Source organism: Giraffa tippelskirchi, chromosome 8 (assembly GCF_054371585.1).
Source record: "Giraffa tippelskirchi isolate mGirTip1 chromosome 8, T2T-mGirTip1v1.2.pri, whole genome shotgun sequence".
NCBI classification, from domain to species: domain Eukaryota; kingdom Metazoa; phylum Chordata; class Mammalia; order Artiodactyla; family Giraffidae; genus Giraffa; species Giraffa tippelskirchi.
The window spans coordinates 130,596,406-130,618,424 of NC_137282.1; the positions used below are offsets into that span (position 1 = coordinate 130,596,406).

Below are 22,019 nucleotides of genomic sequence, written 5' to 3' on the forward strand. Positions count from 1 at the left end.
TTTATCCATTCATTTTCTGATGGACACAGGTTGTTTCCATCTTTTTAGGTACATATCCAGGAGTGAAATTTCTGAGTCATATGGTGACTCTATATTTAACTTTTTGAGGAACTTCCAAACTGTTTTCCATAGCAACTGAACCATTTTGTATTTTCACCAACAATGTTTAAGAGTTCTAATTTTCCACATTCTTATATTATTATTGTGATCATAGTAGGTGAGAAGTGGTATATCATTGAGGTTTTATTTGCATTTCCCTAATAATTAATGATTAGCACCTTCTCGTATGCTTATTGGCCATTTGTATATCATCTTTAGAAAAATGTCTAAGTCATTTTTAATTAGGTTCTTTTTTTTGTTGTGTTTAGAAGTTATTTATATATTTAGTAATTCACTTTTGCAATATATGGTTTACAAATCTTTTTTCTCATTCTATAAGCTGTCTTTTTACTTTGATAATGTCCTTTGCATGAAAACTTTTAGTTTTGATAAAGCCCAATTTATATACTCTTTTCCTTTGTTGCTCATGCTTTTGGTGCAATGTCTGAGAACCCATTGCCAAATCCAAAGCCATGAAGATTCACCCCTTTTTCTCTAAGTGTTTTATGATTTTAATTATTACATTACGTTACTGACCCATTTTGACTTAATTTTTATATAGTATGAGGTAGGAGTCAAACTTCATTTGTTCCCATTTGGAAATCCAGTTTTCCTAGCACCATTTGTTAAACTGACTATCCTTTCCCCTTGAATGAATTTGGTATTCTTGTTGCAAATCAACTGACTGTAGATAAATGGGTTTATTTCTGGACTCTCAAGTCTATTTCATCTATTCTTACAACAATATCATTCAGTTTTATTTACTGTAGCTTTTTAGTATATTTTGAAATTGGAAAATGTGTCTTCCAACCTTATTCTTTAAAAAAAAAATTTTTTTTTTTGGCTACTCAGGCCCTTTGTAGTTCTATATAAATTTGAGGATCAGCTTTTCCATTTCTGCCAAAAAAGATTTGGAATTTTTGATAGGGATTGTGCTGGGTAGTACTGCCATCTTAACAATACTAAATCTTCCAAATCATGCACAAAGGACGTCTTTCTATTTATTTAGGTCTTCTTTAATGTTTTTCAGCAACTTTTTATAGTTTTCAGTGTATAAGACTTTTACCTCCTTGGTTAAATTATTCCTCAGTATTTTACTCTTCTAGATACTATTGTAAATGAAGTTGCTTTCTTTTCAGATTGTTCACCACTGGAATAGAGAAACACAACTGATTTTTGTTGTGTTGATTATATTTCCTACAAATCTACTGAATTTGTTTATTGCTTCTATTAGTTTTCTTATTGTTTCTTTGGGATTTCTATATATAGTATATGTCATCTGTGAATAGGAATCTTCCTTACTAATTCTGATGCTTTACATTTCTTTCTCTTGTTTAATTGCTCTAGCTAGAACTTCTAGTACAGGGTTGAACAGCAGTGGTGAAAACAGGCATTTTTTTTTTCTTTTTCCTCATCTTATAGAGAAAAGGTTCAGTCTTTTACCATTGGGTATGGTGTTAGCTGTGAATTTTTCATAAATGCTCTTTATCATGTTGAGGAAGCCCCTTTTCATTTCCAGTTTTCTGAGTTTTTATCATGAAAGGATATTGGATTTTGTCAAATATATTTTCTGCATCAATTAGATGATCATCTGGGCTTTTCCCTTCATTCTATTAACATGGTTTATTACATTGATTGATTATCTTGTGCTAAACCACCTTTGCATTCCTGGGATAAGTCATATTTGGTCATAGTGTATCACCTTTTAAATATGCTGTTGGATTAGGATTGCTAATATTCTGTTGAGGATTCCTGCATCTATAGGCATAGGAGACATTGGTCTCTAATTTTTTATGTGATGGATCTTTATGTGGCTTTATTATGTAATGCTAGCCTCAAAAACTAATTGGGAAATGTTTCCTCTTTTTTCTATATTTTGGGATATTTTGAGAAGGATTGGTATTCATTCTTCTCTAAATGTTTGGTAGAACTCACCACTGAAGCCATCAGATCCCAGACTCATAATGTCCTATTTATTAGTTTTCCCTTTCTCCAGTCTTTCTCTCCCTGTTCCTTCACTTCAGCAGCCTGGGTTCATCTCCCAAACAAACTTACTGCACCCAAAGCTTCCTTCAGCCTCTGCTTTCAGGGGAATCCAAGCTAAAACAAGATATAATAAAATTCAGAGGTTTTATATGAAAATGGAAATGTTGTATGAAAGAATATTGACTCATTGGACAATCCAGGGAGATGGAGAATTAAGCAGAATTCCCTTTCCCCTAAAGGGGTTTTCTATCCAACACTGGTGAAATAGGTGTTAGTATAATGGATTGGAGATTCAAGAGAGGATGCTGAGATGTTCAGGAAAACTGGATCCAACAAGATGAGAAATAGCTGGATGAGTTACCTAAGAGTGAAAGAGATGGAAAAGGGGTCAGAGCCCATTAAAAAAAAAAAAAAGCCCATATAAGAGAAAGAAAGTGGGAGAAATGAAGAACATACTGGTCAAGGTGGAAGACTCAGTATCCAGCCACTGAACAAGGCAAGGAGTAAAGGCTAACTGAGGAATTTGTATGGGCAGAGAACAGGATGAGCTGGTGGGCATGGTATGGGGTTGTGGCAGCCCTGAGAATATGCCCTGAAGACTTCCAACTGCAGGGAGCTTAGCTGTCTAAGGGCCCCCACTGCTGTGCTCTGAAATCAGTATCATGTTTGCACCAGGGCAACGGTCCATGTCTCAGTGGGCTGCTCCCGCCCCATGACCGAGTGCAGCAGGACACTCAGGGGAGCAGGTCCCCGAGAGACCCATACACCTCTGACAGGGCATTTTGGCCTGAGAACAGCCACCTTGCCAACCCCCCTTTAGCATGCTTAGAGCCCTAGGGTGTTCCAGCCAACCCCCTTCTCTCTTTCCTTCATTCATCACCAGTTTTACGTTGCAGTATGAGGACTCTCCTAGCCTTTATTGGCTCCCTCCTCATTTTCTCCTTTAGTGCCTCCCCTACTAAAATCCTTGCACATGTAATTCCAGTCTAGCACCTTCTTTTTTAAGGACTTGAACTAGACATTGTCTGTGACATGTCCATTTTGACCCAAGGTTAGAAGGTGGACCTGGTGTGCAGGCACAAAGGGGCCATGCTTCATCAGGCACCTTGAGGAGCAAGGAGACTCTGCTGGTCTGGGACCAGCAGGGAGGGGGTGACCCAGCAGGAGAGGGCAGTGGGAGGACAGTCCCAAGGACAGAGGGAGATGAAGAGCCAGCGCCTGGGAGGACCCGGGAAACAGCACCGCTGAGACAAGCCCACTGAATGCATGAATTGGTGCTAAGTCATTTGGGTGAGTGCTTCACACTCCTTATCTCTATTTTGCATGGTTGGTACCCTGAAGTCACCTGTATTGTATTAAAAATAGCATGTGCACTCCAGTGGCAGACAACACTGCTGTCCATCTTTCCATTTCTTCAGGTGGTGGCCGCAGGCATTTACAAAGAGCAGAGATGCCAGGTACCCGGCCTAAGGGATACCTCCAAACACCATCCACTGCCTGAGGGATGATTCAGGTATCTCTCAGGCTACTTCCCACTCCCTCCCTGAAGCATTTTAGATCAGCTCTGTCTCTGTGTGTCTTTCTTTAGGTTGGTAGGAAATCACCCTCCATGGAAAAGTATTCTTTAGATTCTCCAAGAAACACAGCATTGGTGGAAGGAGGCTCTTCAGTTGCCCTTGAAGCCATTCCTTCCAACCTTTCTGAGGGTCAGGCTAGGCTGAGCATCCCTGGAAAGATGTCTCTGCAGGGGAACCAGGCTCCTAACCAGGTGGGGAGGGCTGGCTCTCTGAATCCACTGCCCGTGCTCTCAGTGGGCAGACCCCCAGATCATCTAGAGGACTGGTTCTCTCTGCCCTCAAGGGCTCTCACAGGCTAGATAAAAAATTTCCCTTCAGATTTTTCCCCCTACTTGTGCCCAGGAGGCGCTCTCCTGTGCACAGCATCACTGGGTCCCGTTTCTCTCGAACCCTGGTTGGGTTTGGCCAACGGGAGGCACTGGCGGGGAGTCATGGAGCAGGGGAAGAGGGGAGTCAGCGTCCTGGTCTCCTGGCCCTCTCTTGGTGGTGTTGCTGTGAGCCGGCCACATCCCTTACCCGAAGGTCACAGCTCCCTTTCCCTCGGGGTTCCACGTGCCAGCCCTCCCCTTGGCCTTCCTGACCTGGAGGGGAATAGAATCCTCTCCCCCACTACAGTACCATCCTTTATCATCTCCCTTTCCCTGCCGGCAGCTTTGTAAGTGTCCCTTTATTTCAGTCTCCTCAAATGACCTGATTTGAGGTGCCATTTGTTTACCATCAGGACCCTGATGGACGCACCTGATCTCCCTGAAGAAGCGCAGGGACCATTTACCAGCTCACTCACACTCCAGCTTTCCTCGTGATGGCTGCGTCCCAGCCCTACTCTCCAGGAGAGATGCCTTTCCCCAGCACTGTGTGGAGGAAAGGGCAGTGGACGAGCTGGAGTCAGGCATTCCAGGCTGCTTGTCCTTGTCCTCCTGGTGACTCAGGTGTGACCTGAATCAGTCCCTCTCTTAGGCTCTAGTCTGCTCACCTGTAATGGCGTTGATGGTCATGCCTGGTGGCTCTGCCCATGACTGAAGCCCAGGGTTCCTGTGGCTGGTGCTCCCTCCTTGGGCCAGCCAGTCACATCAGTGAGGACCACTCCTGCAGGGGGAGAGGAGGTCCAATGACTCAGACCTTCATCACTCCTCCTTCTCTTGGGGGCAAACAAGATCTTCCTCAGGAGACACACAAAGCACCCCCTCCCCTCACTCCTAGGACACCAGGGAGTAGAAGACAGGATCTAACTTTGGCTTCTGAGGGCTCAGAGGGGAGAGCTGGCAACCTGCTGACCTCCAAGTTACAAAGCAGGGTGTGGGACTTCTCCTGGGAACTTCCTGCCTCTGCAGAAAGCCTTCAGGATCTCAGAATACCCAGAAGGAGAAGAGTTACCCGATTAAGTATCTGAGGCTTCCTCGAGACTGAATATGTCTCTGATGAAACCATCCAAACACGGTCCGCAAGACTGAACGTTCTTATTTGTGAACAGGTACAGATAAATTCATAGAAATCACTGAAACGAAGTGATAAATTGAGCAGGGTTCTGTACCAAGACTCAGCCTCAATGGTGGAGTGAGCATTCTTGCTGGCAAGGGACAGTCCTTACTGGATATGTGGAGAACAGGGTTGGTTGCTCAAGGGAAGGCAGGGGTGGTGAAGGAACATGTATCAGCCAGGTTCTGTGCAAGAAGAGGGATTGAAGACATGGGATTAAGTTCCTGAACATCTCCAAGAAGATCTGGAACCATGTGGGCTTCAGTCTGGGTCCAGGACCCGGGAGCTGACCTATCAATGGAGCTGTCCCCAGAGGCCGCCACTGTTGGTCACTGCTGAGTTCAAGGCCCACAACCGTGATGCAGGCTCCAGGCATCCAGACTCAGGAAGCCAGCCCTACAGCTGTGTCCCCATGCCCGCCTGTCTCGAACCATTCTCAATCCTGGGGATCAGCTGCAATGTGATTTTCAGCCACCGCCATGTGTCCACAGCTGTTCCTTCTCAACCCAAGAACAAGAAGAACAGGCATCTGAATACTGCCACAGGGGGGAAAAGCCACATCTCTACAACCTCATTTTCCAGCAGGAAAATAGCCAAAAGCAATAGCAAGGTGGCCTCCAAGTCACCTTTTTTCCCCCAGGTCTTGTGCAAGGACCTTGAAATTAGAGAATTTAATTCACACACAGAATGATAGCTACAAAGAAGTCTAAGGAGTGTCATTTTTAGCTTCCCAGCCTTGGCAGGGCAGGGAGACACCCTAGAAGTAGGGTGGAATGGAGGGTGGACAAGCTGCTCCATAGCGCCGCCCACAGACAGCCTCCTGCTTTAGGAGGGGGCTGTGGGCCTGAGTAAAACTCCCCTGGGGGCTGCCCATTCTCTTATCAGTTCAGTTCAGTCGATTAGTCGCGTCCAACTCTTTGCAACCCCATGGACTGCAGCACGCCGGGCCTCCCTGTCCTGTTCTCTTTCACCTTCCCCATTTTCCACTCAGAAAGGGTTATGGAGACCCAGTATGGCTGGACCTTATGTCACACCCATGTCAAAACAAATGGGGCAGTAAGTTGTATACAGATTTGATCTAGTAATTATATGTGGTGTGAAGAGTGTGAGTGGGTGTGTGTGTGCGTGTGTGAAAGAGAGCGAGAGAGAGGAGGGAAGAAGAGACACAGACCCTGGTGTTTTTGTTCTCTGGAGTAATGTTGATATTCAACCGTTCAAATAATTTCACGTTCCCAAGATAACAGAGGTTCTGGACATACTGAGACTTGGGTTTAAATCCCAGGTCTGCCACTCTGTGACCCTAGACTAGTTCCTTGTCTTTTCTGAGCTCAGTCTTTTCATCTGTAAAGTGGAACTAATGGTATTGACCTCACAGGGTGATAGTGAGGAATAAAGAGATAAACCTGAAAAGTTCGCAGTTCAGTGCCTGGCACACGCGCACAGGGGCCCCAACGTCTACTCTGTTCTCCTGGTTAGTACATTTTGCAGGAATAGCCAATACCCACGGCAGGAAATTGACGGTCCCTCCAATACATATCAACTGCTTCATTGTGTTTGAGAAGCAGACGCGATGACATTTCTTCCCCTGTGCTTCAGGGAGCCCTCCACAGACCCGCATCACCTGGTGTTCTAGGTGGCACACCTTTCCAGAGATGATCTCTTCCAAACAGCAAGGGTCATGAGGGCAGCGCAGGGAGCAGGAAGGGCAGTGAGAGATTCTCAGACCATCACCAGGAGCAGGTGTTATTACACTGTAGGTCAAGACCCATCAGTGAGGACCCTTGGCGGCTCGGTGGTAGAATTCTTGCCTCCCATTAGTGGGGAGCAAAATCAATTTAGAGGGTTGTGACTAGTATTTGTCCAAGCGGAAGGGGATGGAAGTAAAAGTAAAAAGAGACAAGGCAGGGGATAAGAAAAGCATTGTCCCCATTGAAAAGTAAGGGGCTAGCTCTCTTGGTTACTAGTTCACAACCATTGTTAACCATTATCCACATCCAAATAATGTATATTGCACGTTGTGACCTAGTACAGACACACACATACACACACACACACACACACACACACACACACACACAATCTGTGAACTGAAACAACAGTTCCTCAAAACAGTGCTCTTGTTAAGATGCAGGCCCAGACTCTCAGATGGATAAACAGGATCACTGCACCCTCTCATCCAGTTTTGGACAATGTGGTGCCTCATACCAAGCCCCCCACCCCAGACAAGGCTCTGAACTGGGTATTGCAGATGTATGGTGGGCCTGGAGATAGAGGGATGGAATCTCCTGGGACTCAAACCAGGAATCAGATGCTTAAGACACAGGAACCACCTTAGAGTGACTGTCCAACCAAATGTCCTGTGATGATAGACATGCGCTATTCATGCTAATAAAATACTAATACAACAGCCACTAGCCAGGCGTGGCCACTGAACACAAGTGAGAGTGTTAGTGTGACCAAAGACTGAATTTTTAATTCTGCTACATTTTAATTAATTTCCATGTAAGTGAAAACAGCCATGGATGGCTAGTGGCTATCATACTGGACAGCATCACCTGATCGTCTCCTTCTAGTTCCTCCTCCTGGATTTCCCCTGGGCATCTGGCCTGAGTCACTGCTTTCCACACGGGACACGGAGTCTGAAAAAGGTGAGCAGGAAGGTCTCCTTGATCCCCTGGGCCCACCTCCTGCAGCCCCACAGCCTCCCATCTTCCAGCATCCAACAGCCTCTGAATCCAAGATGCAGCTATAATGACAGCACAGACAGCAGCCAGGAGAAGGGGAAAGACAGGAGGGTAAATACACATTAAGGAAACCAACATGAAGATTAAGTGATTAAGGGAACAGGGCTCCTGCTGAGACAACTCTGCCTAATGAAGCATCACAGACGCCAATCTTTGGACCACGACACCCTATGCTGGGCCCCGGTTTCCATCCAGCCAAGAAGCGGCCCCTTCTTCTTCACTAGCTGCGGGTCATCTGCAGCCAGTGACCCCTCCCCTCCCAATAAACCATCTTCCAAGGTGAGCTGGGTAGGTGCCAACACATTTTTCCATGAGCCTTTTCAAAATAAACAGAGGGAAGCCAGGCTGCGTACAACCACGATCAGGGGCACCCAGCATGAAATCAAAGGGCCAGTCCAGGAGACAGGGTGAGACCAGAACAAACCTAGGAGCCATGGAAGTCAGACCCACCTCTACGGGAAATCTCTCCCCCAGGTAGGTCACTCACTAGGACTCAGCTTTCCAGTTTGTTATGTGGAATTGATGGTTACATATTAACACAGGACAAAAGTCTATGCCTAGCGCTCTGTGCAATGACTGGCACATTCCAAGGTGTGTGCTGAACTCATGGCTTCATTGATTAACTCAGCTGTACAACTGGTAATTATCAGAAGTGGTCAGCACTCCGACCAGACGCTGTGTATGGCCCTATGGAGAACATCATGCAATAGAGGACCTGCTTCTGGGATGAATTTTCACTTAGGAGTGGAAAGAATCTCATTTCTCCTGCTATTCACTTCAGGGAAGACTGATCTCTTGTGCCTTCCTGCTGGCACAGGAGCCCTCAAATACTCTGGTTTATAGGCACCACTCTGCTCCCAGCACACATGGAATCTTTGGGCCTCAGTTCCTTCATCTGTAAAATGGAGTGAATTCCCCTCCAGCTCCGCAGCTTAAAGATCCCACAGTCTTCCTGCAGAGGGAGACCTGAGTACACCTGGGGACTCATCAATTTCTTCTTCCTTGCCTCTGGAGCAAAGATTCTGATTAGACTGGGGTGCGGGGAGAGGGACACTGTAGCCTTCTCCTCCCTTCTTTGTCTTCCCCGCTAGTCCCAACTAGCCTCTTTCATTCCTCAGCTATGAGGGGGAATTTGCATATTAATTTGAAAATGAGATCAGTTATTAGCCATAACCTGTCTTGTATCATCCAATGCATCTGGACCTGGATTAGATTCAATATCGCCACAGAATAGAGATGGGAGGGGGAAAAAAAAAACTAAATAATTTAAACTCATTATTCTGCTAATCCTCCCGCTTGGCTGGGCTCCCTGGAGGTGAGTTAGGAGGTAATTGAAAACACGGAGATTCGCTGAGAAGACATTTGAGATGAACGCTGCCAAGCCACACTGTGGAACACATGGGACTTGATGGTTTTTCCCTCTCATTTACCCACAGGGAAGGAAGGAGCATGGTGGGGTGAGTCAGAGAGAGACTCCAAGAACACCAGGGTAGATGGATGGTTTGAGGGCATAGGGCCCAGTGCCAATGGGGCCAGGGACTTAGTTTCAGGTACAGTGCAGGGGAGTCTCTGCTCCCCCTAAAAGTTTCCAGGAAAGGGGAAGAGGGAGGACTCCATGAACCCCTCTCCTACAGACCCTCACCCACCCTGCTCCTTCTGTGCTCTGTGTAGCCCTATGCCTAAGAAAGTGGTGAAGTGAGTCTGCAAAGGGGCAGCTCAGACTTGTTTTGTTTGACCTGATGGCACAGTGCCTTTTTTAGAAGACAAGTTTAATGCCAACACTGTCAAATCAGGAAATTTTACATAGAAATTAAAATTTCTGCCTTCCTTGCCGATGCAAAACTGGGTCCAGTTTCTTGAAACCAGTGTGAGCTGAAGCTGAGTAAAGATGCCCACTAACATAGGTGGAATTTGGGGGTCCCTAGAGAACCATCGGCAAGGCTTCCTTTCTTTGTTATCTGCCTCAACGCCCCCATCCCACCCCCAGGCATCTGTGTTTGTAATCTCGTGTTTCGGGGCATAAAGGCCCTTCCCTTGCAGCTCTCAGGAAATGCATCTGCTGCAATGCAGATAATCAGAATCCCAGACCCACCTCCATCCGGGTCAGCCATATAAGGGCAGGAGCCGGGAACTGATGTTTCTAGAACACAGACTCAACCAGGTGCTGGGCCAGGTTAACGAGAGATGAGAGAGGTGGTCCTTAGTGTGCAGAGTCTTGAAAGGGAGATGGGCTGTGTCTGTATGAAAAAACACAAACCAAGAAAGAACTTCCTGGCAGGCATTCTGAGACAGACTGATCTGGGTTTCTCTGCGCTGATGGAGCTCCCTAGAGATGGGTAGCTCACGGCAGAGAGGACTGGATACAGTCTCCTGTGGGCAGATGGCATCCTGATCTGTGTATTCCAGGAGCAGAGCCTCTGTGAGGCTGGGGAGAGAACCCAGGGAGGCCTGAAAACACAGAGGTCTGGACTGCAGGCCAGGCTCTGCCAGCAGTTCACTTAGAAGATTGCCCTGGGGCAAACTGCCAAACCCTTTCTGGATGCCAGCTTCCTCAACCGTAAAATGGAACCACTGATGCTTGCGGCCCTCCCTCTTTCCAGGAGCCAGAGAGCAGCAACGTGGAGGGATGGCGGAGCTGCTGGGGGTGAGACCAGAGCCCCATCTCTTCCGAGTGCTACCCACCCTCTCCCCTCCAGAGTGGGACACCTGGCACCACCCACAAGGGACCCCATCTCCTGCCACAAACCGAATGCTTGGATGTTAGCTCTGTTCACCACCACTGTAGCTGCTGCTTAATTAATTCCTTAATGAAGAAAGCAGTGTGGGTCCCTGCACAGGCAGACACATAGAAGTAGACACTGCCCTTCCTGCCCACTCCCGCAGGTCTGCACTAGTATTATAAGTTCTTTTTTAAGGCTACACCATGAAACAAGTCAATTATCCTCTCTGGGCCTCAGTTTGTTCATCTGTACAATGGAGAGTTAGAACATCGCTCAGAAGCATATTATTTTCTGTTTCTCGTCTGTACATCATTCCCCCACCAACTCCATCATCTGAATCTCAAAAAGAAAAAAAGAGTGGGCAATAAAAAAAAAAAATTTGGTTTTTCATCAATTAAGCACTCTAATCATGTGGGAATCATTTCATTGTTTCCATCTGACCGAGCCTCAGCTCTATGAATGGAAGCAGAGAAAGCCCCTTCTTCCTAAGTGACTGAAGGAAATGAAGCCAAGTAAACCCCCAGCTCATATCTCAGCACTGTGATTCTGGCAGGCTTGTTAGAGAACTTGGAAAATGACTGGTGGTTGACAAGATCTCTGATGGGTTAAGAATGAGTCTTATGTTGGGGTTTCTGCTGCCACAGAACAGATTCCACGAATCACTGCTGGATCATCACCCCGTGTGCTTTGTTCAGCCCTTATCGCCAGCATCAGGCTTCTTTGTTTACGAGCCTGTCTTCTCAGCCAGGAAGGGAGCAGCATCTTATTGGTCCCTCCAATGTCTGCTCCAGAGCAGGCTCTTGGAGAATGATTGTGAATAAAGAAATGAATTATGTGTAATAGCCTAGAACCATTAATCCACTAAGGGTGAGAACTGGGAGGCTCTGTCTGGTTTATCTGCAGTATGTTCCAGCGGGGCTGTCCCTGCCAGGGGCTTCTGCAACACCTGGGGTTCTGGGCCTTCAGGTTAAGCCTTGCTTGCTCCCTTTGCCAGGCCCCTCAGCCCCAGGCCCACAATTATGGATCATAAAACTTTGGTGCTCTGGGCCAGGATCAGTGAGCGAGATACTTGCTAGGCTGCAAAATTTCAGAGGGACACCAAAAAAACCTAGTAACCAAATAGTATTTTAATACAATATTTCTAAAAATGAAAATGGATGCAAAAAGTATCCGTGATGAACAAAACAACAATATTTTAAAGAAAGACAAGATCCAACCCTACACTTGCAAAACCCTGCCTCATTCACCTCCACCTCCACTTAAGAGTCTTTCGGGAGATAATGCCTCAGAAGTAGCAAACTGGGAATTTGGTAGTAACGTTTCCATCTCTTGGCTATGACATTGGCCTCTTGGTTTCCTGAGGTGTGGCCTGGGGTACCGGTTTTCAAATGAGGGTGGGGGATTCCAGTGTGTGACATCAGGGCCCTTTCCCCTACCAGCCCAATTAGAATTTAAACTCCCCAGACAAGGTGGCCAATGAAGCCCCTGCCAGCTGGTCTGGAAGACAAGCATTTTAAAGAGAGCCAGTTCGGGCCAGGCTGGTCTTGCAGTGGCCCACAGTGAATGTGGTGAGGCAGTCGTGTACTCTGTCCCTTGGAGTCAGGCTCTGCCATAATTCTGCTGCCTAAATGCCGTGGGGTGGCGTGTGCTCCATGTGACAGTACACGGGTGCTGAGAAGGTCCTTATGGATCTTCTGAGCCTCACAGTACAGGGAGAGCCTGGGTCCCCCATCCCCAGGGGCATTTGGTGATCTCTGGAGGCAATTTTCATTGTCATAATTGTGGAGAAGGATGCTACTGGCATCTAGAAGATAGAGGTTAGGGGTGCCCCTCAACAAGGAATTATTCAGCCCAAACTGTCTGTAGTGTCAAGGTTAAGAAACCCTGGTACAGAGAAGCTAGGAAAATGGGTTCAGATCCACCTGGATGACAAGTGAGGGACAATCCCTGCTTCTCTGACTCCTCACTGAAAGGCAGTCACCTCTCAATCAGCCCCCTGAGTCCTGAAAGCTTTGTCGTCAGTTCCTCTGTCCACATGTAGGATCAACCCCAACTCAGGCATTTATGAGAGAAGAGTTCGTAATTTCCTTAGGTCCCTAGAGGTTTCCTTGGCTTTCAGAATGTCCCTCCTGAGATCTAACCTTAATCTCTCCTGCTGCAGGTCAAGAATGTTTGGTTTCCCAGAGGTCTCTCTTCTGCTCCATCCCTTTTTGACCCTTTGAAATAACCTACCATAACATTGCTGATTGAGTTTCCCTGTTCAAGAAGGGAAAAACAGCTCAGGTATCATGAGGAAATGGCAGTTCTGCCTCCCTAACACCTTATACATACTGAGATAAGCAAGCACTGAGGTACCTCTTACTTCATCCAGGCAGCCCGTGTTGGGTTAATTATGATGACCCTCAGGCTCTCAAGTCGAGGCTCACAGGCTTGAACAGAAATCCCTCTTTGCCTCAAAGTGACAAAATTCCTAATACACAAACAGATCCTATTTGAGAAAGAGCCCAGGGAGAACCTGTTTCTATAGACTGGATGAAGTGGGCCTGCTCACCAGAGTCATCCCTGCCCTTGGCACACTTGCTGAGTACTTCCTGTGTCCTGGGGCAGTGACACTTAACCTTGATACACCTTAGAATCCTCTGGAGGGCTTGTCGACACAAAGACCCCTGGGCTCACCCTCACCATGTTGCATGAGGCTGGCTGTAGGCTGCAGTGGACCACTCATCATAGCAGAGGCAGGAGTGAGCAGTGGGGACAAGAGGGTGTGAAGTCATAGAGAAGAGGTGTCTGGAGCAATCCAGGGGCTTCCCAGGTGGTGCAGTGGTAAAGAATCCACCTGCCAATGCCAGGAGATATGGGTTGAATATGAAAGGTTTGTTACTGACCCATGTAAAGATACCGGGATTCTTGGCCTCCAGAGGAGAAGAATTCAATCCGAGGCCAGAGACGAGGCTTGATTGCTCAGAGCTTTTGTGTAATAAAGTTTTATTAAAGTATAAAGGAGATAGAGAAAACTTCTGACATAGGCATCAGAAGGGGGCAGAAAGAGTACCTTGCTAGTGTTAGCAGTGGAGTTACATACTCTAAGATAACAGGATTAGCCAGAAGGTTTAATCTAGAGACTGTCCTCAGGCAGGATATATTATTGTTATATAACCCTTGTAAAGACAGACCTACTCCCATAATTTACATTTTAAGATAACAGAGTTAGCCAGAAAGTTTAATCCAGAGACTGTCCTTAGGCAGGATATATTATTGTTATATAATCCTAGGGAATGTAGAGAGAAAAGAAAAAAAAGTTTGTCCTTTCTTCCTCCTTGAGAATTCCAGACCCCTCTCTCCTTGGGGACCCCTAGACTTCTTATCAACCTGCCTAGGAAATGACTCTCTCAAATCCCTGGGTCATGAAGATGCCCTGGAAGAGAGCACAGCAACCCACTCCAGTATTTTTGGCTGGAGAATCCCATGGACAGAGGAGCCTGGCAGGCTACAGTCCATGGAGTCACAAAGAGTCTGACACAACAGAGCACCCACGCATGTCTAGAACAATCCACCCCTTGAACCACTTGGACCTTCCTGGGCCTTCCACTCTGTCCAACCCATCATCGAGTTTTCTTCACAGTGGTGGCTGCCTACAATCTCTGTCAAAACTTAATACAGGAAGGTAAGTGGGACTTGCTATAGTTCCTGTGATTGCAACTAGTCCTGAGACCAAAGCTAACACTCATCATCTCCCTCCTCCAGCATACATGTTGGGACCCCTCCCCCTTGGCCTGCTGGTCTGAGCTGCTCACCTGTGAGATCTCACTGAGCCTCATCTCAAGGGCTCTGAGCTCTCAGCGGCCCTGCTCTTGTCAGGCTGCAACGACTGCTGTTGTTTTTACCATGACCAGGCATGGAAGCCCAGGAGACAGCTCAGCAGATTCTTGAGTTCTAGACAGGTTCCTCCCTGCTCCTGACATGTACCAGCAATCCCAGCTCCTCATGAGGGTCAGGGCCAATTATTCCCACTTACAGAGTCACTCCTTTCTCTGCTTGCTGGTCCACTGGCAGGAGCAGCCCAGACTGACCATACTGGGGTTGCAGCTTTTAGTGCAGCATGATCCACTGAGAGAAGTATATCCCCTTCCTGGGAATCTGACAGAGAACAAGGTTGTGAGCACAGAGAGCAAAAATCCTCAAAGTGTTCGCATTCGCTGAGAGCGATGGTGAGAGGTGTGCCATTCACCAGCCATGGGTTCAGTTTGCATCCTAGTGGATGGCACTGCAGAGCTGAAGAGCGCATCAACTTAGCTCGTTTTTCCCGTTTACCTTCACGCACACTCATGCGTGTGTAAGAAAGAAAGTGAAGTCGCTTAGTCATGTCCGACTCTTTGCGACCCCATGGACTGTAGCCTGCCAGCCTCCTCCATTGGTGGGATTTTCCAGGCAAGAGTACTGGAGTGGGTTGCCATTTCCTTCTCCAGGGGATCTTCCCTACCCAGCGATTGAACCCCGGTCACCCGCACTGTAGGCATACTCTTTACCATCTGAGCCACCAGGGAAGCCCTGGTGTGTAATAGGCACCAATACATGTTCACACACACACACACACAGGCACATACAAAACCATGGACAGAGGCCTTTCCCAGCTCTGACATTTCATTTCCTATGAGATGTCTCCACTTACTCCCCAGTTCCTTCCGTCCTCTGGTCTCTCTCAGACCTACTCTCCTCTAGCCTGAAGGCAAACCCCTGAGAGCACACAGCTAATTTTGGTGGCAGAACAACCACTGTCCTTGCCCCTCGTTGAGGATAACATTCCACTCAGTCCAAGATAGTGCTCGACTTCCAACCCAAGGCTCTCTCTGCTTCATCAGCCAGCCCTTACTCCATATAATGCTTTCTCAGACACCTCCATGTGCCGCTCACCCACATTCACATACGCTCACACACACACAAAGTCATAATACCCTTCTAGCATATACCTACTGGACACAGAAGCCAGGCCTCAGCTAAAGCATATTCATTTAAACCATATGTTATATAACAAAAGACTCTGTTCCTGGGTCCTGGGAGGGAGCCTCTACACCTTGGAATTTCCCATGTTATTCATGCTGGGCCCTTAAGCAACACCCAAGTTTGTGCCCACAAGATGACTCAGGATGGGGCCTGGCCACTCCAGAAAGATGAAATATTTAATTAGATGGTTGGAGCCACATATCAGCCAGAGCTCCTGGGAGGGGCAGGGGGCTAGAGACTGAGTTCAATCACATGGCCACTGTTTCAATCATGCCCACATGATGAAATCCCAATAAAAACCCTGGACCCCATGGCTCCAGAGAACTTCTCAGATTGGCAACACTCAACATGAGCTGCAAGAGTGATGCATCTTGAGGACACAGAAGCTTCACGTTTGGGGCCCTCCCGGACCTCCTCTGTGTCTTGGGTGAGGGGCGGGGAGCTGGTCCTGATGTATATCCTTTACAATAAAACTGTAGTTATTACATAAATAAAGCACTTTCCTTAGTTCTGAGTCACTCCAGTGAATTATCAAACTTGACGAGGTCGTGGTAGCCTTGGATTTGTAGCCAGTTGGTGAGACGTACAGGTGGCTCTGAGAACCCTTCAAACTGGGGCTAGTGTCTGAAGTGAGGGCAACCTTGTTGGATGACTGCGCCCTCAATTTAGGGAGTCTGACCTAACTCTGAATGGTTAGCATCATGATTGCACTGGGCCAGCGCCGTGTGAGCTGGGGTGGAGATGACAGACATTCCAAGGACAGTCTAAGAAAAAGTGGGCTTCCCAGGTGGCACTAGCGGTAAAGAAGCCGCCTGCCAATGCAGGAGACTCGGGTTCGATCTCTGGGTTGGGAAGATCCCCTGGAGGGGAGCATGGCAACCCACTCCAGTATTCTTGCCTGGAGAATTCCATGGACAGAGGAGCCTGGCGGGTTACAGTCCACAGGATCACAAAGAGTTGGACAGGACTACGTGACTAAGCAAGAAGAACTAGGTGAGAGGGAAAGAACAGGAACAAATGACTCACAAAAGGCAGTCTAGAACCCACCCCCTCTCCAGCTGTTCACAGTAGGTAGAAGCAGGCTAGACGGTCAGTCCTTGGCACTGTTGAAATATTGAAATGCTTTCATCCCCACAGCTGTGTTGAGCCCTCCAGCACCCCCGCCCTGCCTTTCCTTCAGGATTCCCCCAACAACACCTACTGCCCTGAGATACAGAAGCTAAAGAGTTAACAATCTGGGGCAGCGGGGATGCCACACCCCCTCCCATGAGTCAGTGCCAGAGCCTCCCATTTCCTTAAATACTGTAAATTTCAGTCCACAGTTCCAGGAGTGTCAGTAGGAGACCTGTCAGAACAAACCATATTTTCTAGTCTTAGTTCTGCAAGGACTTTGTCAAGAAAGACTGGTCTAAATCAGGGTTTTTAGGCTAGAAAAGACAGAAGTGACTGGAAAGTGAAAAATTCAGTCAATTTGGTTATTTGGCAGCATGTACATTTAGAAATAATCCATTGGTTGGGTTGAATTCAATGTTACTGTGGCTTTCTTTCCCCTTTCTTTCCCTACGTTCAGCCAAAATAAGAGCAAGCTCAGACTGCATCTCAAAGAGCTCTCTGTGAACAGAAGGAATCTAATTGCTCCGTTCCCTTGCTCAGATATTTCAGCCAATTTTGAGACACATAAATAAGCCTGTTGTTTGGGCACCGAGGAGAGTGGGATTTATTAATTTAAATGAGTTGATTTGGAGGTCTCTGGGGAAAGGCGCCTGCATTATTCACTTGCAAGTCCCAGGGTATAATTTACAGTGAGTTTTCCCTTTATGCGTTGGACCTAGTTGAAGCTAGGGCATAAATTTCCTCGAGTTATTATTATTATAATTCATTATTCATTGAATGTTGACTCAATGTAACACAAGCAGTGGCGGAAAGACAGGATCCTCCCAAAGGGCAGGACAGCCAGGGCCCCAGCAATCCCAGAGGGACATGGAAAGAACTCTGGGGGATCGGAGGAGAGTGCCATCTCCTCAGGAACTTTCTAGTGTCCACTAAAGTGTCCCCCCGGAGAAACAGGCTTTCAGCAGGGAGAGTAAACCTGCAGGCTTTGTGGGAAATCGACCACAACTTGGGCTAACTGTTGACCTGAATTCATTAGGATGGGAAAGGGCCCCTGCACAGGACAGAGATAGAAGTGAGACCCTGGGGTGGGGGTGGGGGAGGAGATGTTTCCATTTGGGAGCCACTCACTCATTTTCCCTCCAGTTGCTGGGTTAAGAACCTAAGGGGTTGGGCTGTGGATGCATGCTCATTTGATGAGTCGTGTCCTACACTGCGAACTCATGGACTGGAGTCCACCAGCTTCCTCTGTCCATGAGAATTCCCAGGCAAGAATACTGGAGTGGGTTGCCATTTACTGCTCCAAGGGTTTGGACTAGTATGCGCAAAATAGATAGCTGATGGGGAGCTGCAGTGTAGCACAAGGAGCTCAGCTCGGTTGGTGGTCTGTGATGACCTCGCGGAGTGGGATGGGGTTATGTGTGGGAGGGAGCTTCAAGAGGGAGGGTTGTATCTATACATATGGCTGATTCATGTTGTTGTACAGCAGAAACCAACGCAACACTGTAAAGCAATTATCCTCAAAAAAAAAAAAGAGAGAACCTAAGGGATTGGGCAGGAGGGAGGCAGCCAGGCACAGGCATCATTCCCCACCCCTCCCCAGCCCTAGCTCACATCTGTCCCTCTTCCCTCTTCCACCCAGTCTGTTCTCCAGTGCTGGGCAGAAGTATCTCTCTTTACCCCTCAATCACATCAAACAATCGTGCAGTTTGGAGGCGCAGGCAGGCCCAAGTGACAGAACGTTTTAGCCCTAGCAACAGTAAGCAATTAAGTGCAGTTTGGAGCCGCCCATAAGTGCAATCGAAATAAGAGGGGAGACGAAAATGATTTCAGAATGCCAAGACTGGATGACTGATGCCAACGCAGTGACATGCCTTGTCCTTCCCTCACTCATAGAGCATCGGTTGTGTACCAGCTTCTGTGCCGTATCCTCGGGGTGTTCACTACTAGGTGTGGCGAGGGAGGTGGGAGGACTCACAAAGCAGTGTGTTCTGCCAGGAAGGGATCTGGGGTGCTGGGAAGTTACCGAACCTCATTAAGCCTCAGCTGCCCCTCTCTAAAGGTGAGGTGCCACCCACCTCACACGATGGGGGTGGGGGAAATACGCACCAGTGATTAAAGCCCACGCCCAGTGACAGCTCTCTTTCTATCATTAACGATAAGTGTCACTGTTGGTGGGAATGTAAATTCGTGTCATCCCTATGTATGGAAAACAGTATGGAGTTTCCTCAAAAATTTAAAAATAGAACGACCATATGATCCAGCCATCCCACTCCTGGGCATATATCCAGATAAAACTACAATTCAAAAATATACATGCACCCCTGTTCATAGCAGCACTATTCACAATAGCTAAGACATGGAAACCACCTAAATGTTCATTGACAGATGAACCAATAAAGAAGATGTGGTGTGTGACACACACATACACGATGGAATACTGCTCAGCCATAAAAAAGAATGAAATAATGACATTTGCAGCAGCAAGGCTGTAACTAGAGATTATCATACTATTAATAAGTGAAGTAAATCAGAAAGAGACAAATACCTTATATTACTTATATGTGGGATCTAAAATACAACACAAATGAACTTACCTACAAAACAGAAACAGACTTACAAATATAGAGAGCAGACTTGTGGTTGCCAGGGTACAGGGTTGGGGAGGGAAGGGCTGGGAATTGGGGATTAGTAGATGCAATGCCAAAGAATGCTCAAACTACCACACAATTGCACTCATCTCACATGCTAGTAAAGTAATGCTCACAATTCTCCAAGCCAGGCTTCAGCAATACATGAACCGTGAACTTCCAGATGTTCAAGCTGGTTTTAGAAAAGGCAGAGGAACCAGAGATCAAATTGCCAATATCCGCTGGATCATCGAAAAAGCAAGAGAGTTCCAGAAAAACATCTATTTCTGCTTTATTGACTATGCCAAAGCCTTTGACTGTGTGGATCACAATAAACTGTGGAAAATTCTGAAAGAGATGGGAATACCAGACCATCTGACCTGTCTCTTGAGAAACCTGTATGCAGGTCAGGAAGCAACAGTTAGAACTGGACATGGAACAACAGACTGGTTCCAAATAGGAAAAGGAGTACGTCAAGGCTGTATATTGTCACCCTGCTTATTTAACTTATATGCAGAGTACATCATGAGAAACGCTGGGCTGGAAGAAACACAAGCTGGAATCAAGATAGCCAGGAGAAATATCAATAACCTCAGATATGTGGATGACACCACCCTTATGGCAGAAAGTGAAGAAGAACTAAAGAGCCTCTTGATGAAGGTGAAGGAGGAGAGCGAAAAAGTTGGCTTAAAGCTCAACATTCAGAAAACTAAGATCATGGCATCTGGTCCCATCACTCCATGGGAAATAGATGGGGAAACAGTGGAAACAGTGTCAGACTTTACTTTTTTGGGCTCCAGAATCACGCTGATGGTGACTGCAGCCATGAAATTAAAAGACGCTTACTACTTGGAAGGAAGGTTATGGCCAACCTAGATAGCATGTTTAAAAGCAGAGACATTACTTTGCCAACAAAAGTCCATCTAGTCAAGGCTATGGTTTTTCCAGTGGTCATGTATGGATGTGAGAGTTGGACGGTGAAGAAAGCTGAGCGCCGCAGAATTGATGCTTTTGAACTGTGTTGTTGGAGAAGACTCTTGAGAGTCCCTTGGACTGCAAGGAGATCCAATCAATCCATCCTAAAAGAGATCAATCCTGGGTGTTCATTGGAAGGTCTGATGTTGAAGCTGAAGCTCCAATACTTTGGCCACCTCATGCGAAGGGTTGACTCATTGGAAAAGACCCTAATGCTGGGTAGGATTGGGGGCGGGAGGAGAAGGGGACGACAGAGGATGAGATGGTTGGATGGCATCACCGACTCGATGAACATGGGTTTGGGTAGACTCCGGGAGTTGGTGATGGACAGAGAGGCCTGGCGTGCTGCAATTCATGGGGTCGCAGAGAGTCGGACACGACTGAGCGACTGAACTGAACTGAACTGAGATGCAAACTTTTAAATATAGGAGGGATAAACAAGAAGGTCCTACTATACAGCACAGGGAACTATGTTCAATATCCTGTGATAAACCATAATGGAAAAGGATAAGAAAAAAGATACATGTGTATAATTGAATCACCTTGCTTCACAGTAGAAATTAACACACTGTAAATCAACTACACTTCAATAAAACTAAAAAAAAAGTCACTTATAGACACAGTGTATTGAAAAGCTATGCTTCCACCAAGCAACCACTTTTACTTGAAATTGTCAATGAAACACATATACACAAACATATAAATATCATAAATGCAGCTTGAAGAATTCTCACAATTCCACACTCAGATTGAGAAATAGGCCATAAAGGACCCCCTGGGGACCCTCCCCTACCATCTTTCTATTCATCACCCCACCCCCAAGGATAACAATTATCTTGACTGACAACAGCATGGATTAGTTTTGCCTGTTTTTGTACTTATTATTTAATGGCATTTCACAGCATGCACTCTTTTGCATCTGACTTCTTTTATTCAACCTTCTGTTTGGGTTGGGGGAGGGTCATCCATTTTGCAACCAACTCGTCTTTGTCAGTGAATTCTGCAACTGATCATATTTTCAGGGAGCTGAGAGCTGCTATTATGACCCCCTCCATAAACCCCCTAGAGAAGGGAACGCAACCCACTCCAGTATTGCCTGGAGAATTCCATGGACAGAGGAGAGCCTGGTGGGCTACAGTCCACGGGGTTGCAAAGAGTCGGACATGACTGAGTGACTTTCACTCACACTCACCAGAAACCCCACAGGACCTCACAGGGAGCATTCCGTACACTCACCTTGCCCTTGCTCCCCCATATTCCCCCATGAACTTTGTCTCTTTTGGTGACGTGTAAGGATGTTTATGACTTGTCACACATCCCATTTGGAATAATACATTTGAAAAAATGATAATAATAATTGAATGAGTTGAATGCTAGTTCTGCCTTCCCTAGTCCAAGTTTCTTCTCACTATACAACTATTGTAGGAAGATGATGATGAGGGAGGAAGAGGAAATGATGCAGATGAAGCTGAAGCTGGTGATGGTAGGTGACATGTATTATGTTGCTTATGTCCTGGGCCTTATTCTAGCCTCTTGACCTGTATGACTCATGAAATCTTCATCACAACACACATCGACCCCCATTTTCAATTAAAGAAACTAAGGCACAGAGAGGCTAAGTATATTGCCCAAGGCCGTCCAGCTGGTAGGTGGTAAAGCTTGGTTTAGAGCCCAGCCTAAGCCTTCTGGTTCAGAAGCCCT

The 22,019-nt window shown here is 46.8% G+C and overlaps 1 protein-coding gene across 3 annotated transcripts in view; it reads right to left on the minus strand.

The window, feature by feature from the left end:
- Positions 1–22,019, minus strand: part of MOCS1 (molybdenum cofactor synthesis 1) — a 386,238-nt gene that overhangs the window by 296,240 nt on the left and 67,979 nt on the right. The window contains exon 5 of one of the 3 annotated variants that reach the window (XM_081523254.1): positions 4,636–4,748. The exons of the other annotated variants lie outside the window; for them this stretch is intronic. The gene's annotated coding sequence lies outside the window, so the exon portion shown is untranslated. The remainder of the gene's footprint in view (positions 1–4,635; positions 4,749–22,019) is intronic. 3 annotated transcript variants of the gene reach the window in all.